Source organism: Glycine max, chromosome 15 (genome assembly GCF_000004515.6).
Source record: "Glycine max cultivar Williams 82 chromosome 15, Glycine_max_v4.0, whole genome shotgun sequence".
NCBI classification, from domain to species: domain Eukaryota; kingdom Viridiplantae; phylum Streptophyta; class Magnoliopsida; order Fabales; family Fabaceae; genus Glycine; species Glycine max.
Genome location: NC_038251.2, coordinates 40,430,884 through 40,455,412, shown reverse-complemented (window position 1 = coordinate 40,455,412; position 24,529 = coordinate 40,430,884). Strand labels below are relative to the sequence as shown.

Below are 24,529 nucleotides of genomic sequence, written 5' to 3'. Positions count from 1 at the left end.
TTTGTTAACTCACTGATCTGTAAGAAGCAATTGTTAATTTTCAGATAGAAGGAGCAACAACTATAGACGGCAGAGGACCAAGTATATTGGACACCTAGCCTAAACAACAACCAGGTTTAACCCTCTGACTAAACAATAAAGTTGGTTTGTTTTTTTGTCCAAAATTGTTGATATATATATATATATATATATATATATATATTAAATATATTTTTGTTATCTGTACTATCTTTAATTTTTTTTTTACTATCTAAGAATCGCTCTGTAAATCAATCTTAATCTCACAAACCCTGTCAGAAATCTGCCTTGCTTTTGTACAATCTTTAAACACATGTCTAGGTCTAAGTCGAAGCTAATTTAGTTACAACTTAATCTCCATCTCAATCACTGTGACTGTGTGAATCACTAGCCAGCCTTCACGCCTACTTATAGTTTCTTGAAAGCTCTTCTACCACTGGGCCCCCAATGGCCCAGAGTAAGGCCCACACCAACGGAAATTCGTCATTCTCTGCTTTATCTTTCATCACCTTTTCCGTGGATGGCAGGGGTCAAATTCTTTTTGCTTTTCGAGTCAATATACATAAAAATTGATGTGCTATGCGACACGTGAGAGAAAAAAATAATAAAAGTGTCTATCATATAAATACCATTACTTTATATATTATATATATAATGGTTGCATTGATTTTTGAAGTTAAGATCTCGTATACATTGTCTAAAGTTTTCACTATTAGGTTTGGAAATTATGATCTTGGAGTGCCTAAAAATTGGATATGAACCTGACACGAGCTTTGTTCTCCATGAAGTAGAGGAGTATCACAAGAAAAATTTTGTATTCCATCACAGTGCTAAACTGGCAGCAACTTATGGGATGCTGATGACCAAGCCTAGAAAACCCATTCGGATTGTAAAGTTTCCTTCTTTGTGGGGACTGCCATTCATTCCTAAAATATGCATCTATTGTCACAAAGAGGGATATATTTCTGAGAGATTCTTCTGGATTTCATTGTTTCTCCAATGGCCAGTGCTCGTGTAAAGACTGCTGGTGAAACACTAGTTCATCCAACTGATCACCATCATTCATGTCATGATGTTTGCTGAATAGTTTTTTTTTTTTAAGTTATAGGATAGCAATGTTATATGAGAGTAGAATGATAGATTTTATGTAGATGTTACTACCAATTTTGTGGGACCAATGAAGTGGAAGGAAGATGCTTCTTACAAATGCTTTTGTAAAAAAAATTAGGAATTAGAACTGCACAGCCTCGTCAGAACAAAGATGTATTTTCTTTGTTTACTGAAAACCTTCACCTTGTATGATCTGTCACACAGTTAGGTATTTAGTTATATGCCAACTCAGCTGGGTATTTTTTTGGGGTTTCGACTTTTGAAAATTTTACTCCAACTGCATGAATTTTTAATGTTCAGATAACCTTTTTTAATTAATTTCATTAATGTTCTGTGTTGTGTCATACAAACTAATATAAACTAAATGTAGCATAATCTAAATCCCTCCTTATCAAGCTACATAATTTATCAACCTATTTTTTTTAATATCCATTTTGTATCAAAAAGACTGTTAGCTAGAATTCTTTTGTCCAAATGGTTACATGCTTCCATCACAATATTCCATTCAGTAAGTCAATAATCACACTCGATTTACGTAAATTCAGGCTTCTTTTTCTTTCCCAACTCTAACATTGTTCTTCCTTTTTAGATTTTGCACCTATGCTTTATCATTGTTGTTATTGTGTGTTCATTTTATACAAGTTTGCCTCTGTTGCCCGTGCTTAAGACGCTTTTAACATTTTTTTTTCCAGTTTGTTCTCTGAACCCAATATTTTGAGCTTTAAGATCCTCTTTAGCTTTTAGCTTTTTGGGTTTATGATGATGACAAGGGTCGATGTTAAGTTGTGAAGTCTGTTGTGCCCAATGCACAAAAATTAATTGTTTTGATTTCTTTAAATTTGCATCTAATATTGTCTATTTGACTTTCACAGATTGGAACTCCAATCTGCATTCCTTCCAGAGAGTTCATTGATATTGGTCGCGTTGCCTCCATTGAGAATAACCATCTACCTGTTGATTATGCAAGGAAGGGGCAGAAAGTAGCCATTAAGGTATGTTCTTGGACTATAATAAAACTATTAACTTCCGGGTTTTTCTACTTGTTTTTCTTTCACTAATTTCTTGGTACATCATCAAGAAATGAGTTTTCCATATTTTGACAGAGTCCTATCATTTCCCTACCATGCATATACAACGCTTTAATTTTCCAAAATATAATATGAGACTTTACAATTGAGAAGTAATTTATCCGTAGCTTAAAAGCTGGAGAACACAGAAAACAACTTGTCATTTTGTGCTAAAAAAATCTTTGTTTTATATGTAAGCTAGTTCACCTATGTTAGAACTTAGAAGTCTATCTGAGATTGCCTTCCAAATAAAAGCTACGATTTTCAATGGGACCAGTAACTTATAGGAGAAATTTTTGTATTTTGGAGAAGACATGCTTAGGAAATAAAATTAAAAAGAATATAAATTATTACATTTTTAAAAAAAGATTGAAGAGGCTAAGGTTGCTGGCCTTCTAGGATCGGCATGAACGAAAAGTGAGGGTCTCGTGGTTCCTGCATGGAAAGGTGCTAAGAGAATAGTTTCAGGTAACTTGATTGATGCTGACAAAAAATCACTTTCATATATAACGACCCCAAAGGAAATATTGAGGATAGCATATTGCAGTGGTGATGAATTTGTCCCGGGCGGCTACTTCCCTAAGGGAGCAAATGGTCTTATAGCCAAATATTACTTATTTAGCAGCTAGTATGTGCCATAGAGTTATACTCTATTTGCAAACTATGTCACGTATTGTGCCAGCTATGTTCCTACTCAATCTAAAATTTGGACAAAGACCAGTCTTGTGAATTCAAATTTGGCATACATGATAATATTTGGGATAAGATCAACTCAGTCTAAAATTTTGACAGAGACCAATCTGTGAATTCAAATTTTTGGCATACTTAATAATATATTTGAGATAAGATCAAGTTAACCTGATTTGTTAGCATAATATATTAATCTTAAGATTATATGTAGTCCTTATAAAGAAAATATATGCATAATTAAATTATAAGTTTAGCGAAGTATATATTTATAATTAAGATATATTTTAGAATATTAAAGATAAATGATATCAATATAAATATAATATCATATTAGAAAAAACATTTTTATAAAATAACAAAAATTGTATAATTAATACATTATTATTTTGAAATTTATATTATTTAAAAGAATATATAACATTAGATTAGAACAATTCGGAGTAGAACTCGAACATACCCTTGAAATATATCAAATAAATTCGAGCTCCATCAAAGTTCTCTCAAATTGGATCAGGTTGGTGGGACAGGATAAGTGATGAGCACCTCTATACAGTAATGTGACAAATTAATGAAATTTTGCTTACTTGGGGGTCACTGTCCTTGTAGCTATAAGCCTGTAACCTAGTTCCACCTCCAACATTATATACAATTATATTGTAGAATGAAAAAGATCACAATTTAAATTAAAATGTATTTTATAATATATATTTTAAAATAAATTATCTTTATAAATATCAATGGGTTAATGGAAATGCAGGTGTCCGACAAGACAAAATGGGGTTTACTTTGGTTGACCTTCAAAGGATTGGTTATAAGGACGAGCCATTCATCCTGGCAGCATAAGCAAGACAGGTGTTCTATGTTGAAGATCCCAACGACTCAAGATGGTCAGTTGTTCTTCAGGGGAAAACAATTGGTATCTCTCCCGATATTGATGCTTCAAGCCTTGATGTTAACGACATGCCGACTTTCTCCACAGAAATGCCTCCCGTAAATGATGAAAATGAGGAGGATGATGTATATGCAAATCGTATCGATCATGACAAAGGTTTATGGGAAAATACATCTACTTGAATGTGGTATATAACACCATTTTGTTTACCTTATCCATTGTCATTTTAAATTTCTTATTATTTGTATTTCATTACTATTTGATACGTTTATGTTGTGGTAATTTAGTTGCCTTAATTTATTTTCGTATTTCTATGCAGGCATGGCAACACCCCTGAGGTCCCCTCCACCACCAGATTCTCCTACATAAACCACAAAAAAGAAGACTAGACAAACTACCAGGATGCGAAGGTTGACTGCCAAAAGCTTAGATCAACCACGACCAACTGTCCACGTCAACCCTTCTACTGGTAGAGGATCTGGCCCTCATAAAGAAAAATTTCATAGTTACCTGGGGGTAGTGGCACGGGAGAATATCCCTATCGTTCATACTACTTGGAAGGATGTCCCAAAAACTCTAAAAGTTCTTGTATGGGATGACACTTTGGTAAGTACACTAAACTGGTAACTAGATATTTATTATTAGAGTAACTTATTAAGCAGTATTTAGAAGTAACATGTAACTAGATATTTTGAACTCTTCTCTTAATTAATATGATTATAGAAAAGTGATGTAATTGAGTCTATGCAATTCAAGGCACCCAACTTCATTGATATGGCTTGGAACTGGTCAAGATTCATTAAGAGGTCATCACCATGAGTCAAGTATTTATTCAATTTTATTTATGTGAAAATGGGGGGGGGGGGGGAGGGTAAGAACAAGCAACAAGTATTTATTGAATTTCATTTATGTGAAAATGAGGGGGAAAAAAACTAAACATCAATGAACATAAATAGGTAAGCTCTGTACAACAAAAATTAAAAAATCTGTATCAATGATAAGTTTGGACAGTGAAAGACTACTTAAGACTCAAAGTAATTTGGGTTATTATAGTATGTAATACAATAATGGTTATCAAACATGAGACACAAAAGTGAAACGGAATCCTCATAAAATAAAATTATTAAGATGAAGAAAATATGATACAAAATCATCATAAACAATAAAACAAAATAGAAAGGAAAAAATAGAACTAAACAAAGCTTCTCAATCCCCCTGCATATAAAATTGAAGACTTGTATATACTTAATATGTATATGTATATAACATTAATCATAGGACCACATCTCAGAGATCGTATCAGTTCCAACTTTTATATTTGTTTATCAAACGATTGGTCTTTTTTAATTAATGTTTTTAAGCAGGTTCTGATCTGCAACCTGAGTAAACCCAGCCAAAGAATGCAAAACATGAACATGTAAGAAAGATTCACTGTTAGTGTTTCAAAATAAAATGATTTCTTAATTCCTAACAAATACTCTAAAACTAGTAAAGTACTTTATAAGCAAATGACATACAAGTATAACCATACATGCCAAAGCTCAAGTTCATACCAGCTCTTTTATAATCCCCTAAATCAGAAAAACACTGGGCAGCAGATTCTGCCATTCCTATGCCTTCAAAATTTTCAGCAACTTCCCTAAGCATTGCATTTGAATCCTCAGGATTCAAATCACACAAACGGTTTGCATTTGCCCTAAGACTAGAAGCCTTAGACTTTCTCTCCCAGTAAGAGTCTCTTGCTCTTTCAAAACACATTGTTGCCATCTCATAGTTATTTTGATAGTATAGCTGCAAACGAACAACCAAAGTGATCTGATAACATTTGGGTAGATTTCAAAGCAAACTATAATAAACCTCGTAAGACACCAATAAACAATGATTCAATCAAATGAAAATAAAGTATGACATCTTATTTTAATTCATTACTATAGAAGCACAACGAATATAATGGATGATTATAAAAACAACCTTTTTGCCGCGTGACCTCCATTCTTCAGGACTACTTGCAACTTTCATTGCTTGAGCAAGTGAATCATCCAGTTCTTTAAATTGAACAAGACCTTTCTTTCTCCAATAATCAAACATAGGTCTAGAGTACTCTTCTGTATTCTCACATATCCACAATCTTTGTCTTGTACGAGTTATAGCCACATATAGCTGCTTAAGTTTAGAGCACAAGAGATTGTGTTTGGAATCACTGAAATTTGGATACGACTTAAGTTCTGTAGGTTCCAACATTTCTTGTTCCTTCATATACTCATATATCACTCTCCATCAATTTTTCAAAGGTGAAGAGCCAAAAAAGTTGTACAACAATACATCCTAGAAAAGGACACATCAGACCATTAATTTGTCATTAATTGAACATATGATCTTAATATTACTATCTCATTTGTCATCTAATATTGCACACCAAAAGATAGGATTCTACTCTTATTGTATAGTAAGAGTAGAATCCTAAAACTTTGGATCTCATGTTGTACAGTCCAATTTGTGTTAAGAGGAATAGTAATGTATTCCGAAAGAAACAAGGTTTTTGGCTCCTGTTTTTCTTTTTCTGTTGCACATTTATACGTAGAATTGATCCAAAACTTTGGTATTTATACCTTTTAAATCTTAAAGAAATATGTTGCACTAGGGGAGGTCCTGTCTTTTGGAAGTATTTCTGAGTATCCAATGTCTAAACCGATGGCCTTTTCTCTACTGAGTACTACTTATTTAAGAAATTTATTATGACTCTAAATGGGGCAAATTTGTTGTTTCCCTGCCACCTGTATTCTTATTAATAAATTAATACAGTAAAAACAGATCATATTCATATAAAATCGTATTGAAGCATTGGTGATGACGAAAATTGTTCCAAGTTACATGCTAGCTATTGGCAGGGCTGGTATGACTTGGGTTGTCCTTTCACTCTGCTGGATGATAGTGGTACAGGTTGGTGCCCATGGGGGTGTCAATGGAGTATGTTTGGGATCTGTTTTGGGTTTGAATAGCACTATAGGATGGATTTGACACTTATCAAATGGGATGATTGTCACTTGTGTATGTTTGCTTATATTGGTTGAGTACTAGTGGCTTGCCGTTAATCTAAACCTTGTAGGAGTCTTGATTGTTGTAAAATCTGAAATGCTGTCATTGGATTTGACCATATGGCAACAGCCGGCAGTGCTTGGTTAGTGTGTTACTTGTTTTTAGTTTTATTTTTTATCGGCTTGTGGGTTAGTGTGTTACTTGTTTTTAGTTTTATTTTTTATCGGCTTGTGGGTTAGTGGGTTACTTACTAGGAAGTGAAGATTAAGTGTGTGTTGGAAGATATTGGTAAAATTGATTTTGAATGTAATTAATTTTGCAAAATTGATTGGGGTTAAAATTGATTTTGAAGTGATATGATTTATATTTGGATGTTTTTAGTATAAAATCAAATTAGGAGTAAAATTCAGTATAAAATTTTGAATATAATACAGAAATTATTTAAAATTGTTTTAATCCAAAATTAATTCTGGATTTATAATAAATTTTAAATTTTTTTCTGATATAAAATCAAATATATGAAAATATATTAAAAATCAATTATGGATTCATAAATAATTTTTTAATTTGAAATCAAATACGTATTAAAAAAAAACTGCAAAATGCAAATGATGAAGTAAATTGCTAAACAAGCCAATTGGTGGTTTTTCCTTTCATTGTTTAAAAAAAAAATTATTGGATGTCTGATTGGGCGTTTGACGCATTTATTAATATAAAAGAATGCTTACTACACATGCATGTATGGCCACATTAATAGGTAGAGTAAGCTGGAATAGTACAAATTGGGTTGGGCTTTAATTCATTATGTCCTAGCCATGTATACGCACGCTAGTTTTGGTTGTTTCTAAGGTACTTGTTATGGATTGAAGTTTCGTACCTTCTCTGTCAATTGCTTTTCCTCCATTTTATTGTAGGCAATTGGATAGTGCAGCGATTGGACAATTACTGAAGTTCTAGTTTACTGTTTAGGGTGAATAGTGTTTAGAGGAGGAGATGTAGAAATTGGACAACTGTGCATTGTATTAGGGAAAAATGCTTCCATATATGTAGTTTTTATACCATATATGTAGTTTTTAGTAATGTACAACAGTAATTTCCTCTCACTTGCAACTGCAGTATGAAAGAGATGAAAAGAAAATAGGGATTATGAAAAACATTAAGACCAAAAAAGTGTGGTGTGCCAAAGTCTAAAATTGTTTGCATTAGCTTAAAAGCAGAAGAGAAAATTGTTTGCACTTCCCTTAATTCTTTAAGATAGGTTGGTATAGGTACACCAGACTATTTTGTCAACTTTTTATAAGCAGCTTGCAACCTTCTAGTGACTGGTATATATATTATTTAATTGCGGTGGAAATGTGGTCTATGCAGTAACAAATTTAACTTTGTCTATTTATTATTTTAGGCCAAATTTGACATCCTTGAAGGTTTAACTGCGAAGAAGAAGGTTATGTTCACCGTTGGGACCAGATGGAGGCAATTTAAGTCCTCCCTAACGACCAGATATGTATATGCTGAGAATGACGATGAACAAAACAAGGATCCATCTGCTAAGTATGGTATTGATCGAAATACATGGGAAGAATTTGCAAAGACTCGACAGACCCCTACTTGGAAGGTTTAAATTTTAATCTTTTTACAAAACATTTTAGTTACGTAATTTAGTTGTTAATGTCAAACATTTTTTACTTGTATTTGAAAATGCTGACAGGGAATACACAAAAAAGCACAGGAAATTCAAAAATTCAATGAATCTCCCCACGTACTCTCTCGTGGAGGCTACGATGTGCTTGAAAAAAAATTAATGGCCGAGAAAACAAAGTCAGGACTGAATGAAGGTGACAATAGTCAAAATGCAGATATGGTCGTCGACCCTCCATCCCCTATTGCGAGACATTAGAAGTGTAAAATGGCTAGGACAAACAAATTTGGACAAATGACATCTGCAGTAGCTCAAGAAATCGCAGACAAAATTGTAAGTTGAATATATGCCACAATTATAAATTGTAATTTGTAACCATAACAACGAGTTAATTTGTTGTCAATGTCATAGGATGAATTACAAGAACAAGCTAAACAAGGAGCTTTTGTCCCACATGGTCGTCAAGACATCCTAAACACTGCCATTGGTCGTCCAGAGCATCCTGGACGTGTTCGTGTCGGTGGACATGGTGTGACCATAACCAGCTACTTTGGACATGCTTCCTGTGGGTCCCACAGTTCTTCGCCTGCGATCACTGCCGAAAGATTGGTTGAAATCATACAAACTATAAAGCAAGAGGTGAAGAAAGAGGTAGAAGACGAGAACAAAGACCGTATGGACAAGATGAAAATGGAGTTGGATGCGATCAAGAGTGAATTATCCCAAATTCATACGCAGCAGTCAACTCCCCCAAGACCGTCTAACCCTGACGTATTTGTTGCACGTGTTAGCACGAAAGAGAGTTGTGCTGAAGCTACTAATAATGTTGTTGGTAACGAGCGGTCTACATTTGATACATGTAGTATGGGCTTCTACATTGTTTGTGGTGACAGTACACAACTGGTGGCAGGGGGAAAGGTCTTTGGAGTAGGTGGCACGATACACACTGTTGCTTATGGAGATGATGTAGTAAGGGTGTGTGTTGACACTGTATACGATGGTGAAGCCATTGTCCGGTTACCCACTTCAGAGATTCAGTATGTCAGGGACGCCGTGAACTCATTCATTGGATGGCCTAGACATCTAGTGAAACCTTTATCTTATGTAAGTAATATAATAATCCCCCTGCCAAATTGTCATTTGAATACACACTTGTAATATTTGTTAAGTTGTTGATTAAATTTAATACTTGTTTTCTTGTACCACTTAGGATTCTGACCTTAATGTGCGGAAGCCAATTGAACATAGTAGTGATGCAAAGCTTGCAGGTGAATCCGATCCATTGGGAGAGTTGATGAAGATATTGTTTTATGTGTACCAGAATCCAGTGGAAGTGTCGTGGGAGGCGAACCAATTTGGACTTCCTGATATTGGGGCAAAATTTTACATCACACATGCAGATCTAGCGGAAATAATATCAGGTGACAAGTGTTTAAACATATCGATACTACAATTGTGGACCATGTAAGTAATTTTCCTGCAACCTTTATGTTTGATTACCTGATAACCATTATTTTTAAATCTAAAACATTTAAAATAATCATGACTTGTCTTCCAAATAGATTTATGAATGAGTGTGGTAGAAGCAAAGCTGATCAGTCACTATATGGTGTGCTGGAGCCTCAATCTATACAAAATGCTAAGGAAAGACGTCAACAATGCCAACAATACATTGAAACATGGGTCAAGGAATCACAAAGGCAGTCGTATTTAGGAGCTTACTTGCATCAGTAAGTTCAATTGTTCTTCGAATTTAAGTTTTTTTTTGTTGTACAATTCTGTTATTATAATTGTCCAATTCAGGGCACATTGGCAACTATTTGTTCTCCACCTAAGGGAAAACACGGTCGTTTGGTTTTGTTCTCTGAGGAAGAAGCCTGATATTAACATCAAAGGCGCAATTAACAGGTTCTATTCAAATATACAAATCATGACATCCTTTAGTTTGTAATTGTTGTTACATATACAGCAAAAATGGTTGTCATATATATGCTATTTTTTTTTAAATAGTGCAATGAAGACAATAACCAGTTCTTTTGAAGGCATGTCTAATCAAGATGCACCTCGGTGGGTTGAACCCAAGGTAATCAGTACTTGTTTGTAATGAACCATTTGTACATCTTTAAGTGTTGAATGTTAAGTAACCATTAAAAAATTTATATGTAGAGTAATGTGCAAAGTGGAGGGTTTGAGTGTGGATATTATGTCATGCACTGGATGTGGTGCATCGTGACTGCCGGTTTAAAGGATGACTGGCATAAGGTAAACATAATGCATGGAGTTACAATTGTAACTTTGGTTAATATTTGTTACGTTACTAATAATTTTATCTAATGTTAAATTTGTAGTGGTTTTCTGATGGCTCATCGTTAGACGTGGAGGCCATCACAATAGTTCGACAGAAATGGGCAACTTACTTTTTATCTTTTAGGAAAAACAGTTGCTAAATTTGATTTGTATTATGTACAAGTACATTTTTCCTGTGTTTCATCAAAGAATTAGAACAATTATGGCTGCAACTTTGTATGTTGGATACATTAGAGAATCATTAATTCAAAAAAGGGTATTCAATTTGCATGGACTTATATATGTAGGATGCATGTCATTTGATGCTATTGTTCAAATTTCATTTGATGCTATTATTTAATTTGCATGGTCTGATTTAATTTATAGGTACCAGAGATCAATGTAAGAAAAAAATGCATCGATAAAACGAAGAAAATAAAAAAAAAATTAGACATACAAAGACGGTTCCTGAAAACGTCGTAAAATGACAACATAATGTAGACCTACAAAGACGGTTCCCATAACCGTCGTAAATTGGCATAACATACAAAGATGTTTCCCGTAAAACGTCTTAGTATGCAGTCTTGACATGTCATCTAAGACGGTCACAAAAATCGTCTTAAAATGTAAATTATGATTGTTACAATTAAGACGGTCATTGTAACCGTCTTAATATCCCAAAATTATCTATAGACTTTAAGACGGTTATAAAAGAAACATTGTAATATTTAGCACATACAACGACGGTTCCCATAACCGTCGTAAAATAGCTTATACATTTTACGACGTTGGCATTAACGACGGTTGAAAACCGTCGTGACATGGACATAAGAACCGACTTAAAATCTAATTTTTCTAGTAGTTAGAAAAAGTGTTTTCCTTAATTTTTTTAGATTAGATGTTATATTTTGGGAAAGAAAAAGTGTTTTCCTTAATTTTTTTTCCAAGTTATTGTTGATCTTAGGAAGAAAATGAATCATGAAATGAATGGGGTTAAGGCTAAGAGGGTGAAACTGAATATGCATGATAAAATAGATTATGTGTTTAAGATGGTTTGAGAGGGGACTCTGCTGTGGGTAAAACTGAGATACTGTTAATGTTCGCAAAGAATGAATTTTGCTCTGACTCAGTCCATCATTGGAGTTGAGTTCCAGACAAGAACTGTCACATATGAGTTAATGCTTTAATTGTATAGTAGTCTGTATTTTACTATATAATTTAAAGGAGCCTCCAGTTTCAATCACTATGTACATTGCCTAGAGTCTAAATTCAACGAAATAATATATACCAAAAATTGATTAGAGGAAGGAATCGATCATCTATGTCTCAAAGTGATATATAATGTCTTACATATCCCACTAGAATCACATAAAAGGGAAAATATAAAGGTTCTCTAATAATCTCTCTAGCATATATCATGTATCCTATTGGGCATACACTACTAGAAAAAATATTTTATACAACAGCAAAATGACGATGGTTCCTCAAGAACTGTCTTAGTATGTAACGCAGTGGCAATTTTGTGGGGTCTTACATACTATCCTTCCATGACGGATTTGTGAAAATCATCTTAAAAGATTGTCATTCTAAGACGGTTTTGAAAAAACCATCTTAGAAGGGAGTATGTTTTTAATTTTTATATCTCCCTCGCACGTTTAAACATGTGTTCTCCCTCTCATTCTCTCGCTCACTCCTCGTAAGCGAGAGCCATAGAGACCTCTCACTCTCATTCTTTCCTTCTTTCCCTTTCAAATCCCTCTTTCACTGGTTTTGGTTTTTGGTGTTGCACAACCAAAACCAGGTATTCGGATCCCTTTTTCCCTTTCAGATCCGAACGTGTATCGTCCCTCCCATGGCTTCAAAGTGCATCCTCAAGGAGCTGAAGGACTTGTAGAAAGACCCACCAACTTCATGCAGCATTGGTACCCACTTTTTAGCGGTTATGGTGCTTCCCTATATCAATTTTTATTCTTTCCATTTCCAATCCCTAATTTATTGCAATTATTTTCCCCTTTCCAAAACTAGTTCATTTCGCTTACTAGTGTTCCCACAATGGAAACAAAAGCATCCCCATTTTGCTTCATCGTGCGAACAAGTTCCACCCAACCCTAAATCGAAAACATTAACGCTCGTTGTTTGAAATTAGACACTGATTACAGAAGAAAATATATGGCCACAAGAACAGTTGCCAAAGACATAATCACTCTTTGCAGTTTTGCAACAATCGTTAGCGAGTTTTTTGGTATTCACATCCTTTTTCTGTTTTCTCGCTTTCCTCTTATTTCTTTGATTTTTTTCATACATGTGTATTTTTTGTGAACATTTGCCTAATTTTTGTTTTTTTTTGTGATTTTTTCAAATCACGATATGCTGCCAACATGTTTGATCCTTGTATCATGCATTTTTTAATTTTTTTTTAAATTTATTTTGGGCCTTATTTTTTTGCATTGCAATTATGCATGTGGCTGGAAAATTTGTGATATTTATAAGTATTTTAATATGATAATTTGATCAACATTCTCTACAACCGTGGAGTTTATCCAGAAGAAAGCTTTGTGAAAGTTAAGAAATATGGCCTCCCCATGTTGCTAACGGAAGATGAGGGTGTCAAATCTTTTCTAGCAAATCTAACCGCTCAATTCTCTGGTAACTAAAATCCCTAATTTGTTTCTTCTATCGTGGTTCTTTTTTCATCTCTTGGAAGCTATAGAGAAATGACAATAAGTCATTGTTTAGCTGGAAATTATTGTTTTGGATTAATTTATTCATAGTATAAAAGTTCATTTTAAGAAATGGTTTTGAGTTTGTTATCATTTTTCCCAAACTGTTTTGATTTCGAACGTGTCACGTTCTAAATTTGCATGGCATATTGTCTTTAACTAAGTCAATTTTGCTTAATAAACCCTTTCTTCACTCCTCTACTTTACTAACCCAACCCTTGTTCCTATGTGTGTGAGTGACTGAGTGAGTTTGTTTTTCTCAATTGATAGTGCTTGATCGCTCCATTATAAGCAAAACGACGTGGTACAACATCGTATTATGGATTATGGTGGTGCTGATGAGAGTGAACGGTGCAACTGCGAGGCCGAACCCGAAGGAGTGGGACTCAGTCATAAAGTTATTAACTGAACTGGTGGATGCTGACTAGGATGAAGTGGGAACATGATGGGTGGTTCTCGTGGCTGGTCCAAACGACTATAGAAACTACATGCATCAAGTTAATTTGGTTTCAGTGTTTTTGTTTTTTTGGATTGGTTCAAAGACCAAGGTGTCTCCTTTTATTTATGTTCTAAAATTAATTAATTAGTTTTATGTTTTGAGTTGCTCTGTGTTTTATTATTAATGGTTTTGTTTATGGATGTTGTGATGAATTGAATTAAATTAAAAACAAGCAGATGTGTGCCATGCGTACCCGTTGCTAATAAAAGGTGGACTAAAAGAAAAGAACATAGTGGTGTTTATGTACGATGACATAGCTACCAACGAGTTGAATCCTAGACATGGAGTCATCATTAACCACCCTGAGGGAGAAGATTTGTATGTTGGTGTTCCCAAGGGAAGTTTTTTTTTATTCTCTAACGTATAATTTAAGCTAACAAAATTAAGTGCTTAAAGAGAGATTTCCTTAGTTGCTAATTAATTAATTTTGCTACCATCGCATGTCATTCTTTCTTATTTTTGGCTACTCTCTTTTCTTTTCTTTTTTGAAAATAAAGTGGTGCAACATGTCTGCACTATTAGAAAATGTGTTTTCTACATCGATCAAAATGGGGATTCAAAGATGGTGGTTAACCGTTTTTTATCGTAACATTGTTGAAACTAAAAATTTTCAACAACGGTCAATAATTCACCGTTGTAGAATTACATTGGTTTCTAAATCGGTGCTATCCAAATGACCGACGTAGAATCCTTAGTTTCGAATACGGTGGTGACGTCAGCAATGACTTTGAACGCATGTTTTCAAAGTCAGTGCTTACGTCATGCCCGACGTAGTAACATGGATTTCCTACATCGGTGGTGGTGTAGGCACCGATGTAATAACATGGATTTTCTACATTGGTGGTGGCATAGGCACCGATGTAGTAAGATGTGCTTTCTCAGTCATTTTTTACGTAAGCAGCGACGTAGAAATATTAGATTTCGAAGACGGTGCTGATGTAAGCACCGTCTTAAAAATGACGTATTTTTACATCGGTTCGTTAACATCGGTTTTTCAAAACCGATGTTAACTAATAAATACAACATCGGTTATTTAAATAGCCGATGTTACATGATAAAAATTTTGAAAAAAGAAAGTTATAAATTTTCATACCAACATCAGTTTTTTTAAATAACCAATGTTAACTGGCACTAACAACATCAGTTTTATAAATACCCAATGTTGTTTAAATAACCGATGTTGTTAGTGCCAGTTAACATCTATTATTTAAAAAATTGATGTTGTTAGTGCCAGTTAACACCCTAGAGTCTGCACAAGCGATTACCATAAACTGTACTTGGATTTATCAGTTAAAGACCACCATAACCAATAAATTAAGCTAAAATATGATGTTTTATAGATTATTCATGAAAAAAGAGTGAGCAGTTTAGAAACAAATAAATTAAATGCCAAATGGAATAGGTAAATCTGTTATCACCTTTGGAAATTGAGCTTTAGCAAGGGCTTGAAAATGCTCCAACTCTTTTCTGTCTAGAAGAAATATAGCTTATAAGACTTTATACTAACAAGAAGAAATAAATTTTTGCAAAGCTAAAAAAATGTACAACCAGACTCTTACATATATTTTTGGTTCTTGAAACTCAGAAACCTCTGTTTCATCAAACAAACAAGTTTTGATAACCATCAATTTCAGCCATATTCCCTTTATCAAGACCTTGGTTTTCTCGATCGTGTTTGACACAATTACTATGACTCTTTGGTTGTTTCTCCCTACAGTTAATGAAGACAAATAATTGTAACAATTGAATCTTACTTCCTAGTCCATATTCAAATCATTAAGCCAAATTCACAATTTTCCACAAATTGGTCACAGATGAATGTGCGTATAAAACATTAGTTTAACTGTCATAATTGAAAGAAAAAGAAAATTCACAATTACTTTTTCCCGGAACATAAATTCACTCTTGAAGGTTCAACAAAATTTATGAAGGTAATATAAGGAAATTCAACTTACTTGATCGAAGGCAACGATGTTGCTGCACGGCAACGGACCATTTGTACCCAATCCATCTTAAAAATCCAACAAGACAAGAGAAAAGCAAACAACAAAGCATCAGAACAAAGCATTGAAACAAACAAATAAGAAAAAATTAAGAAGTAATGTTTGATTAATAGCTTAACATAGGACTATATTGGAGAAACTCACAAAGTTTGGCCAAGGCCTTGCTATGGAGGAGCTGGTTGGAGTAGAAAAGCATAAGCACCAACATGAGTCATAGACGTATGAACCCACTAAAGGTGCCTTTGAATAGAGAAGTGAACTTATTCTGGACCCTGGAATATGCATCAGCATGCAATGAAATTACATTATTAAAATAATTACATAAAAAAAAATTAAAACAACATCTTTGGACAATTGAAAATTGCTAGGTGAAGCAATGTACTCACTAATTGGCCAAAACATCTCTTCTCCTCTCCAACAAATCGTGACTAGAGACTACAAAGTGCAAAACTCCCTTCGAAGTACAACACATGCTATATTTATCCTTATTTTCATTATCATTAAATTAATTAACTTAATTCACGTGCTCTATATTTAGTATGAATCTGGGTATTTTTCAACCAAACTCAAGATTAATCTTTAGAAATATTAAGATTAATTCAAAGGATTGATCTCTTTTAATAAATATTTTTATACACAAATTAGGATCAAACCATAACGACATGTTTTATTATAATCCAGTTCAGAACAATTTAACGACATGTTTTTATACACAAACTAGGGCTCACCCTGTTTTAGACAAGAGACAGATAAAGATCAGGAAAAAGAAAAGGGAAAGGTTTCAAAACATAGCATAGCAGGAGGTGACCTTTGACATTTTTTTCAAGAGAACAATGACTTCAGAAACAACATTATTACATGCTCTGGCTATCCACATTATTTTTGAGAGGTCGCCAAGTTAATCTTGCTACCACCAATTGAATCCTTCCATTGTTGTGTTATTGTCTTAATCTGTGTATAGAAGTTAACCCCTGCCTTGCCTGTAATTCAACAAAGCACATCAAATTCATATCAGACAGTATCTATATCATAATCAAAATGTAACTCCTAAATAATGTAATTGGTAAACAAGTGCAGAAGAGCTAGGTTTGGTAGAAATCATTGTACTATAGAAGTTGAGATCACCAGCAAACGATGCCTTGATGCCAACTTGGTTCAAATGCACTCACAAGTCATTATCCATAAGAGTAACACTATCAAAATATATTTATTAAAAGAAATACTAGTAATATGTTCTCTAAAATTCTTTTGGATCCTTATGGATGAAATTCATGTTAGTCTTATTAAGTCTGCCGCTCTCATTAATCATTTCCAAACCAGTAGAACTTGCATGAAATTCAACTAATATGATAGTGAATCAAATCAAAAGACTTAAACATAATATAATATGATACCATGGTTTTGAGCCTCCAACAAAAACAACTGTGCTGAGAGCCATACACCTTTGTCCAACAACACCAAAACCAGTAGCAACTAAAGCATTAAGAGTAGAATCAACATTTGCATCTGGCATGACAATCACATGATTTTTGGCTCCCATGTTAGACTGTAAACAATAGCATATTAGTTTCCCAACTTCATATCCTTGTGTGGTTATAAACCCAAAATTTTACCAAGGGGAGAAAAAAACTATGCATACCTACCTGAACGCGTTTCCCTTTAGCTGCTGCTCTTGAATATATGTGCATTTCGGCCTTTGATACAAAAATAAGAACATCAAATAAGAATATAAAGTAATATAGGGGGTCTATCATTTACAAAATCTAAGCATTTGATCACTAGACCTCTTCTATCTATCATTTAAAGCACAGTTAAACCTAAAAAATATCCAATTTTGCTCTCAAGTAACAGGATTGCCTTTGGCTAGTTTAAGGTCACAAAAGAAGAATAACATGAAATCATGAATTGGAGAAAACAAACAAGTATTAAATGACTTACAAAATTTGAACCAACAAAGGATATGGCTTTGATGTCGTCGTCATCACAAATAGCATTCACAATATCTTGCTCTAGTTGTATGATTAAGAAAATCAATCAGTAGGAAAAACAAAGAACAAATAATGCACGACACGTCATAATGTGACAAGCTGTCACCCTTGGAAAAATAGTTTTATGAATAAAATCAAATTTATGATAGTATTGACTATTCTTTGTATGGTACAAGTGCAATATTATATGCAAATTTTAGATTTAAAACTTGAATTTATGATGAAATCACCAATGCCAAATGAGCCAAATGAGCCAATCACAAAAAAAAAGGTGAAAAACAAAAGTATAATAAAAATCTAGGTTATGACATAATGATGCAATCCTACCCCCAAGGGCATTGGATAGAAGACTCCGAGAAGATTAGGCCAAAGATGCAAGAGAAGGCCTTAGGGTTCTCATGAGCCTTAGGGTAGATTTTGGGCCCATGAGCTAAGTATGAGCCCACTTATCTTTGTACATATTAGATTAAGGTTTTATTAATTTTGGGTCTTGTATTTAGGGCTCCATAATATAGGTAGGGTACCCTCGAAATATAGGATTTTCCGACCCTTGTATTTTAGGGCACCTAGACTAGTTTTTGTATTAGGGGTAGTTTTGTAATTTCACATGCACTAAGTGAATATTTGATGTTTGTGGTTGGAAATAAATTTAATTGAATTGGTAGAAGCCCAATCCAATTAAATTTTAGAGGGGGAGGTGAGCATTTGCTTACTACACCCCATTGTCATATCATATAGTCACACTTTGTGCATATCTTTCATGCTTTACATGCCTCATGACACCTAAGCACACTTAGTGGAGAATCTTGGATTAGTGGGCTGAACCATAACTAAAATTCACTAATCATGATTAGTGAAATTTTGGCTCCACAAATTCAATTTCAAATTCAAGTGAAATTTGAATTGAAATTCAAATTTTCCTCCAATTTTGTGTGACACTTAGACTATAAATAGAGGTCATGTGTGTGCATTTTTTAAACTTTGATCATTTGAAAATTAAACTTCAAAGTTCAGAGATTTCTTAGAGCATAAAATTTCGTGCTCTTCTCTCCCTCTCCCTTCATTCATCTCCTTCTTCCTCCAAGCTCTTATCCATGACCTCCTATGGTGGTGAGCTTCTTCTAGACTCATCATCTCCTTGAAGTGGCGTCTCCTCTCTCTCTTCCTTCTCCATTCCGCTGCCATTCATCTTCCAAGAAGCAAAGGAATCCATTGATGAAGAAGATCCTAGGCCTTCAAGCTCCAATGGAGCTTACATCACGTGGGTTCGATGAACTATATTTAAGACACCTTTAGGCAAACCACCCTCCAATGCCAATTCTGCAAGCATTACAAATGACTATTGAATAAAGATTACTCGTGTACAATATTGCTCCTAGAAAAAGGTTTTTGAAAAATTCTTTATTTTAGAACTGAAGATCACAACCAAAACTATATATTTAAATGCAAGGAGAAACTGAGGTGTGAAAAAAATTAAATGTCAATAACACTTTCTTGGAACTTGCAACTTTGTGCCTTGAATATCATTTTCAAAATATGCAACTCTTGGACGCTATCAATAGCAATACAAATGAATTGCCTACTGACCGCAAAATTATTTACACTTGCTGAAGAGGTTATATTAGAGGCAATTATGTTATTCAGAAAGTTTCTAGCTCAAGCTGTTCATGGTACAATTTAGGCTGATAGATTTGAAATGCCTTAAGCTTGCTTTGAATGACAAACAATATTAGAATCTATTTTTCCATTATAACATTATATTATGCTCCAGATTGAGGAGATAATTCAAGGGGGTATTGATAGACAACCAAAATTAATAGAAAACATTACCCGGGTCTTTCTCTGATGGTTTTAGAACAAAGGTATTACCACAGGTAATAGCCATAGGAAACATCTGCAGATGATAGACATTCAGAATTTGTTATCATATCCATATTATGTACATTACATTGTTGTGAGAAATATATAAGAAAATCAATCAGGCTAATTATTTCTGGATCATTCTACAAAGTAGACTTTTTCTATCTCATGCTTGCTGACACAAACGATGACCAACCAAGTAATGGAGCTGAATGTGAAATATTAATTAGTTAGCAAAAAAACCCATCCAAAAGATACAAGACTGCTTACCCACTAGGGAATCATTGCTGGAAAGTTGAAAGGACAAATACCAACACAAACACCAAGTGGTTCTCTAATGCTGTAAGTATCAATCCCATGCGATACATTGGAAACATACTCCCCCATTTGCAGAGTTGCCATCCCACAAGCATGTTCCACCACCTCTAAATGACAAAGATAAATATTCAGAGAATTGCATTATAAAAAATTATGAGCATAGCTATTATCACATTACAACATCTTCTCAAGCAACATAATAGAAATACCAACCTAAACCACAAAATACATCTCCTTGGGCATCCTTCAATGTCTTTCCTTGTTCAGTGGTCACATTCAGAGCAAGCTTATCCTAAAACAATTACAAAGTGGTGATCCATGGACAACTATCAAATGTAAAAAAAATGATACATTATGAAGCATTAAATTGATTGCAGCAAAATATATATACACACATTAATTTACAAAATCACCCCCAGGCAGCAATTATGTTCTTTCTAGGGTTCACAATTATACACTACATTACGGAAAACACTACTAGACTATAGTATCGACCCAATTTTGAATATCATTGAACTCACTTATGGATAAAACATTACCTCGATGATCGTAGTTGAGGCATTTCTTGTGGTCCCGAACACAAAAAGCATAAGCTTCCTGCGTGAATTGCTCAAGGAACTTCTCCTGCAATGAAAATGAGGCAAACGATGAAGCAAAATGAAGAATGATAGAGGCATCAAAAAAGAGGAGAAGACGCAAGGAATTGAAAACCTACCACAGCGTTGTTGATGGCCAACATTGCTTCCTGAGAAACACGCATATCAGGATCTTCGCCCTTCATCATTGTTCTGATGCGATTCATCGGAAACATGTTCATTTTCCCCTCTTCTCCTTTTCCTTTTGCTGATCCCTATTTGGATCCCTCATCTCGCTGTTTCAAAGTGTCGTTGCCGAGGTTGGGTTTCTTAGTCTTCTTCTTGTTCTCCTCTTTGGCGATTTCTCTATCCCTCTTCGTTTTGCCATCGGTTTGAGGGATTTCAGCGTTTTTGGTTTTCTTCTTTGGCGATTTTGGCAAACTCAGTGTAGCAGAAGGCGGAGAGGAGGGCGCAGAAGCCGACAATGGCAATTAAAATAAGAGTAAACACCTAATTCAAATTAAATACTAGTAGTATCTTAAAATTTCATTAATTTATCTACACTATCCATCCATTTGTAAGTAAAAATCTTTTTTATTTTAACTACAATTTGGGTGTAGGTACAAGTTTTTATAAGGTTTTACCTACACTACATAATTGTAGGTAATTTTTTTTTAATATTTTATCAAGATTTACCTATACTAAAAATTGTAAGTATAAGTCTTTGAATTTAACCTACATTAAACAATGATAGGTAATAAAGTATTTTTAAATTTTACTTAGACTAATTTATGTCTGTAGGTAAAGGTGTTTGTAGGTATAAGGTATTTTTCTTGTAGTGATCTAGTAAATTCTTTAATTTTTTGAAATACGCATTTGATTTTTTAGGTGACCATCACAAGCTACTTTCAGTATTTGGTATGCCCACGACAAGGGGTATGCATAATTTGGAATGAAATGAATAATTACTTTTCATTTTATACTTTTCTATTTTTTATTATTACATGTTTCTTATTTTTTTTATACTTTAACATATTACATTTGTACATTAAAATGGTTGTTTTAGAGTATATGTTTGTAAAATTATTTATATTAAATTTCAATGAACTGAATTAAAATTTAAAGTTTTATTAATTAATTCTAAAAAATATATATTTAATTGAGTATTAAAATAAATTTTGACAAAAAAAATTCATCACTATTTAAATATAATTTTTTTCTCTGTTTCTTCTTTCCTAAATATTTTTTTTATTAAATTTATCAAAAAATTCACATAATTAACAAATGAGGTTAAAAATAAAAAAAATGAAAAATGTAATAAAAACAAATTACATGTGAATTATATAATTAACTCAAAATTTAAAGACTTAAAACATAATTTTTGTGTCTCATGAAAATATTTTTATTTTTGTTCTAAAAAATTTGTTTAAAAATAATGAAAATATCATTTTTTAAAATCCTACAAATATACGAGATAACTATAATTATTTAATTATTTAAATTAAACCACTGTAACACATATTTTTAATAAATTAAATTAATATATACAAATATTTTAATTTACTTTAAATTTAAAGATAATATGATAATATAAATATAGTAGGATTTCATAGAATTTTTAAACAATATTCTCCATTTACCTTTCTAAGAAGAAAAAACTAATTTTTTTATTTTTATAATAATTAAATAAAATATATTAATAATAAATTTTAACTTTTTTTATGATATAATTGTTTTTACCAACATTCTATAAAAATTATATAAAAGTTAAATTCTATTATTAAAAAAAATTATTTTCAAATTAACTAATATCAAATAATTTATATAAATGTTTGTTATATTTAAATGATAATCATGAAATAATAAAAATAAAATTACGTAATTCATTTTAAAAATTTAGGTTAATTTTTAAATGCTTACCTTTTGATTTTTTTTTTATTAATTATTATATTTTTTAATTAAAATATAATTAATAACACAATATATGATTTTTTAAAAAATATATAAATAATTAAAAAAAAAAGTTTATATTAACATCAGTTATTTGAAAACCGATGTCGTTAAGCACTTATATCATTCAGTTTTAACATCGGTCATTTGAAAACCGATGTTGTAAATGTCGTTAAGCACTTACAACATCGGTTTTCAAATAACCGATGTTAAAATCACACTAAATTCAGTTTTAACATTGGTTATTTAAAAACCGATGTTATAAGTGCTTAACGACATCGGTTTTCAAATAACCGATGTTAATAGGGTGATGTTAAAACTCATTTTTTTAGTAGTGCTTCTTTCTAGAAGTTGGTGAGGCATTCCATGCCTGCCATCCTCTCCTTTGTGTCCTTCTCACGTGATTGTTTTAACGCTTCCTCCATTTCTTTCTTCGATTAGATCTAAAGAAGAGTGAGTGACCTTCTTCAGATCGTAGGTTCATTGATCAAGTCAAGATCGACGTCGCCAAGGTCGAGGTCTTCATCGGTGCATGTCCATCGAGGCGGCAAAATTTTAGGGTCCTCTCTGCTGTGAGTGTTAGTAGTGTGAGTGAGTGTAACTGAGCTAGATGCAACCCTTCAATTTTTAATTGCTGGAAGAGAAATGAAATCAGGACGATTTTACAAAAACATGTTGTAGAACATATGTTTCTAATACGGTTTTTATAAAACTATTTTTGTTGAAGTCGTTCATATTACAAAATTATCACCACAATTGAATCTAAGACGATTCTTGGAACACTGTCGTCATTTTCCTGTCGTAGAATGTAACTTTTTTAGTAGTAATGTTATATGTTCTAATAGTATAAAATTTGTGGTTCAATACACATTGTAATTTCATTCAACTGAGGCAACATTGTCTTATTGGACTGAAACATCTACTAAACACATAATCAAATTAATTAGTGAATCCGGATCGAAGGCAGCAATAGAGTCATCACTCATGCATAACATAAATAATGCAGCAGCAAGGGAAGATTGGGATATAGGAACGTTGGCATTATGAGGTGCCAAGGGTGTGCTGGTAATTAATGGTCCTGTAGTACGTACATGTGTTAGATATAACCATTTAATAGGTGATAATAGAATATGATTATAGAACAGACAAATAAAAATATTAAGTGTTATCTGACGATCGAGTTTATAGTGGCAGCATTTGCGTGTAACAAGAAAAACAAAGGTAGTTAAGTGACCCATATTAGTTCATTTAATCAAGAAATGGTACAATAACTGGGTTTTTACTTTACTCCTTTATACAACTATTTTTTAGATTTTTATAATATATTTTGGTGCAGAGATTGGTAAGTGCAGAGATTTTTATAATATGCAACCTGCCAATATTAGAGACTAACACAAACAAGATAGAAGGAAAACCAAAACTAGTGTAGTAATTAATTTCCATTGTTTAAATAATGTAGGTTTTTTTGAAACAGAATAAATAATTACATATCCCTTGAAATACAAATTAGGAAGTCCATTTCAAAAAATTACTTCTCAATAATAAAAATTCATGTCGCTGCGTTCAATATATATTTATATTGCTGATGATTTAAATTTTTTGAAAGAATATAAACTGGATAATTTGCTGTTTTTAGTCATTGAAAGATTATAAAGAATGTAATAATTTATTATTATTATTATTATTATTATTATTATTATTATTAGCAATTTTATTTTAATGAGACATATTCTCAGTGAGTATTTCTACCATGATAATTGGGACTCTCACGTGGTCTGTGGCCAAGATACCAAGAGCTTCAAATTTCTGCCATGAATACACTTTTCGCTTTAATAAAAAAAACCATGAGAAAAAATCAAGAAGGCTAAGAAGTTTAAA

At 33.0% G+C, this 24,529-nt stretch overlaps 2 pseudogenes; both read right to left on the bottom strand.

Moving 5' to 3' along the window:
- Positions 1-16,836: 16,836 nt before the first annotated feature.
- LOC121173550 (methylmalonate-semialdehyde dehydrogenase [acylating], mitochondrial-like) lies at positions 16,837-20,523 on the bottom strand (annotated as a pseudogene).
- An 80-nt stretch (positions 20,524-20,603) lies between these two features.
- LOC102670003 (uncharacterized) lies at positions 20,604-21,192 on the bottom strand (annotated as a pseudogene).
- Positions 21,193-24,529: the final 3,337 nt, after the last annotated feature.